Genomic DNA, 4,418 nt, shown 5'->3' on the forward strand with positions numbered 1-4,418 from the left:
AGTGCTGCAAAGTGATCAACACTCACGAGTCCGCTGGCGGAACACCCACGTCATGCTACGTCATATGAAATCTACCGTGAAAACTTTTGGATTACGCAGGTACCTGCTTCGTTGAACATGCACGTGCTGCGCCAATTGGGCCATCATGCGACCCGACAGTACATATATGGAGATAGCGGTTACCTATAATAACCCTCTAATTTCCCTCGTTCGGTAGTGAAGTGTTCCCAGTAATGTCAATAATGCATGTCCCATTAAATCGTGAAATTGGTTTCCTTGCTATGATTGTGATTTCCTGAAGCCATTAACCTGAATAAATTTGACTGGTCACTGTTTGGCATATCTGGAAGCGGTAATGATTTCGCTGCAGGTTTCCTTTGTTTGGTTGATTACTCAGTAGTAATAATTCGTGTGTAAATTAGTCGGCTAATTACTACCACGAAAAAAGTATTATTGTGTCCCATATTTAATTAACCCTCAATGAGTCCTCTGATTACTACAATGCTTGAACATGAAAATGGATTATAGAGATACATTTTCCAATGCACGCGCGCAAGCCAGTGTGTCGTCAACTATATGCATCAATGTGTCAAGGACCCTTTTCTTCATTTAACACCCTTATCACAGGTAGTTCAACCCTATATACAGCCATACACCCCAAAAAGAGGGCTATTTCGGCAAATGGGTGCTTACAGGCTGTATCGAGAGGTTTAAGTTCTGAAAACACTCTTTGAACACCCTTAAGGGTCTGGAAATGTTTATTGTATACACGTCAGGAAAATCCAAACTTTGTGAAATTTTGCTTCTAAACACGCGTTTCAGTGTTCAAGGGATGCGCGTGCCACGTTACAGAGTTGGAGACGCTGCCCCATGGCGCGCCAACGAGTGCTGTCTGGAGTCAACACGACAGATGCCACGCGGGCACAGCCCAAAACGGCGTTCCAAGGACAGCCGGTACTTAGAATCAAACGCAACGCTTGCGCGTTACTTATGCAACACCTAATGTGAATTCTGCTCTACTTCTTCAGGCTGACCTTGTTATGAGTAATAAATTTGGCGCGGCGGCTGCGGCATCGCACGCAAAAAATCCGGCGCCGGTGAGTGTACAGAAATGCGGCCCTCGACGGAGCGTCGGTCACAATCGTATTTGTATACGTCGTTTTTCAATAATTCATGGTGTCTCCATAGTGGGTTTGTCGGCGATCAGTCGTATGTGTAACGGTAATCGTATCTTTCATGGAGGTCACTTGTCATTTGACGTTGCCACATTTCATTGTTGCTTGAATATGAGTGTACGACCGTTGTTGTTGCCAGTAGCGACTGAAGTGTTGCGCTGCTAAGCACTTGGCTGAAGGTACTTGGCTGAAGGTGCGATTCCCGGAATGGAGGAAGCCCTATTGAAAATTCATCCACCAAGTGGAATGGTGGGTTCCATCATGGTGGATTATAGTGCTGGAATATGATGGCAATGGTGCATGCTGCATGCTGGCGCTTGATAGATTCTGAAGAATAACGGAGTGTAAAGCGGCTCTACAGCGTTAGGACCATCGTGCCTTGCTGCCACACATAAATAATATTGATGTTGGAAGCATTAGTACAAAAAAAGAAAAAAACCTACTGAAAAATAAACTTCCGACACCAGGAGTCGAACGTTCCACCTTCGGGTCCTGAGCCAGAGTAGTTAACCACTACGCCACGCTGACTTTTTTTTCTTTATTGCTTTTTACAACCACAACCAAAATGATCACATACAGAATATATACATTTTATAAAAACACTAGCTTAGCTTGGCCAGCGCATATGTCAGCGCAAGCCATATGTCAGCGTGGCGTAGTCTTTAAAAAGGCTTCTCTGAAGCCTTTTTAAAGACTACACCACGCTGACATATGGCTTGCTTTCGGTAGAATGACTAGTCAACGTACGAATTTTACTTTTTGGTTTCAGCTTAGTATGTCGCATACTCGAGACAGACGCGATCTTCACCTCCTACTAAAACTTGCGTAGTTATTAAACGCAAACAAACTAACAAACTGCTGCCCGTAACAAAGGGCACGTCGCTAAAGGCATCAGCGCTAACTTTCTTTCAAAACCCCCCAAAAAAAACATCAAATAGACCGAGGAGCGGGAATAGTTTACCGGCTGTTACTGCCAAGTTCAACAGCCGTTTCTCGCTCTTTCCAAAGAGCGACATGCGCAGATGATTTATGTCGACTCTAATATCATTCGATAAATACGCGCGTACGTAAAATTGATTGAGTATTGTGTTTTTTTTTAGCGCAGCGTACAGCGCAGCCGTGCCCGCGCGCTGATCTGACGCTCTACCTTTAGCTACAACTATATAACAGCTGGGCCAAAAACGAATGCAGTGCGCGGGAAAATTATGCGATCATATTGGTTCAATAAGGCGTATGAATTTCCAAGTCTATGTTCTCGCATACGAGTCAGAGAAGTGCCGGCGAGTGCGACCGGCGGCGGTTGGTGACCGGAAGTGTTTGCTGGAAGCGCATCGCATCGATGCTCATCGCTTCTTGTGCGGACACCGCACACAATAAAAAAAATGCTTTATTTAGGTTAGCCGATGCCACAGCTGTGCTGTAAAGTGTTTCGTACTTGTCCGAGCGTGTATCCTGAAACCCAGAAGCGCCGATAACACGTAGACGGACTCGGTCGGTCTACGTGTCATCGTTTGCCGCGCAATCTGGCGGGCAACCCGTCAGATTGCCCGCGCTGGGCTGACGGCATCCGAGAGCAACCAACGACGTCGGCACGATGCTTCACATCGACACGCACATTTTGTTGCCGGTGTCCTTGTGCTGCTGTGGCCCCCTCATGCTCGGGTGGGCCTATCTGAAAAAGCATTGTCTCGTTACAAGAGACCTTATCTTGCACTGCGTCAGGTAACACCTGTTACCTATACGATCGGCCACCCATCTGTCCACCGTCATGTGTTCTTCGGTCCAGTGATGTTTTCACGCCTCACCGCTCAAGCCCTAGAACACTCTTTCTGAAAACGACCTTTAGAATTCCGGGACAGTGCTTCTGCCGCCTGTGGTAATGCTACGTACCAGTCGCATCGTGATCAAGGAGACGAAGGGAAGGACAGAAAAAATGGTAGACTGGCGCGAGCTGTTCGTATCGGCAGCGCTGCTCGCTTAAGTGGGTATGGTAGGGCAATCAGTTTGCCCTGGTATCAGCTTCATATCTGAGGAACTGTGTCATATCTTTTTGTAACATTTTACGTGCTCAATAAGATCGCTGGTGGCCCTCAGTCTCTGCATTTTCGACTCTGTAGCTTTTATTATTTGCTTCTGGTTGAGTACTAAATTTCAGACTGGTGCACAAAATAAACGTACCTTTCCTCAAAAACCAACAAGGGTATGACAGTCCTCTTTGACACGCTTATCCAATATAATATTAGTATTATTCTCAACTTATCAAAACGGGCTCCTACATTGATCTCACAAGAAAAAAGCCTTGTTCTCAATTGACACGTGTCGAGACGGCGACTTTCCAACTATTCTTTCTTTTTCTTAATCATTTCTTTACCACAGTCTCAAAAGTTCAGGTTCAGGCTACTTGGAAGGAATTTAGTTGTAATCTGGGAAAGCTTGTGGGCGATTGGGCGAATGGTTCTCCGGGAAAGGTACATAAAGTTTGAAAAATTTTCAGACAATTGATCGTAAGAAAAGACGATTTTATGTTTAAAAACACGCGCGGAATGTGTTCACATAGTACTGCAATATTTGCGCTAAAAAACATTTAGGTGGGACAATTTGCGATCAAAAAGTATGAAAATGGTAGGGAGTGAATGTGTTCAACGGATCTAGCCATAGTTGTTACAAAAAATGCATACACGCAGAAACAATGGTGGAGAAGAGCACATGTATCCGTTAGGAACCACGTTCTTTAGTGCCATTTTTAAAGGCCTCGAAGCTTTCCTACGCGCTCGACAACGCATGGTTTTGCTCCTCAGAGCGTGGTATTTTTAGTAACAAAATAAAAAAATCCTTTTTTTTTTGGTCGCTATACCCCACCTTATCCACTTAACGAGTTGTAAATACATCTGTACATATTCCTTTCCCGTAACAATGTGTGTCTGCGTCAGTATTTTCTTCTCTTCTTTGAAAGAACTCGTGAAAAGAACAATCTTTTAAGGCCAGTGGGAACTTCGACTAGCGCTCCTGCCTTTCCAATTATTATCTGAGTTTTACGACCCCGGATGTGGAATGTTCATGACACGACCGCCTGCTGCTTCCAATTCTGTTGTTGTACTGTTGTAGGAAGTAACGTAAAGAAAGGAAGTGCTGCTTCCGCTTCTTTGCAGAATCATGGGGCGACAATTGAATACGTTCATTCAAATCGACCTTTGATTTGGCAGCTTGAAATTCAAACCCCGCGTCTCTATTTTTCTTTTCTTT

This window comes from Rhipicephalus sanguineus, chromosome 9 (genome assembly GCF_013339695.2).
Source record: "Rhipicephalus sanguineus isolate Rsan-2018 chromosome 9, BIME_Rsan_1.4, whole genome shotgun sequence".
Classification (NCBI taxonomy): Eukaryota; Metazoa; Arthropoda; class Arachnida; order Ixodida; family Ixodidae; genus Rhipicephalus; species Rhipicephalus sanguineus.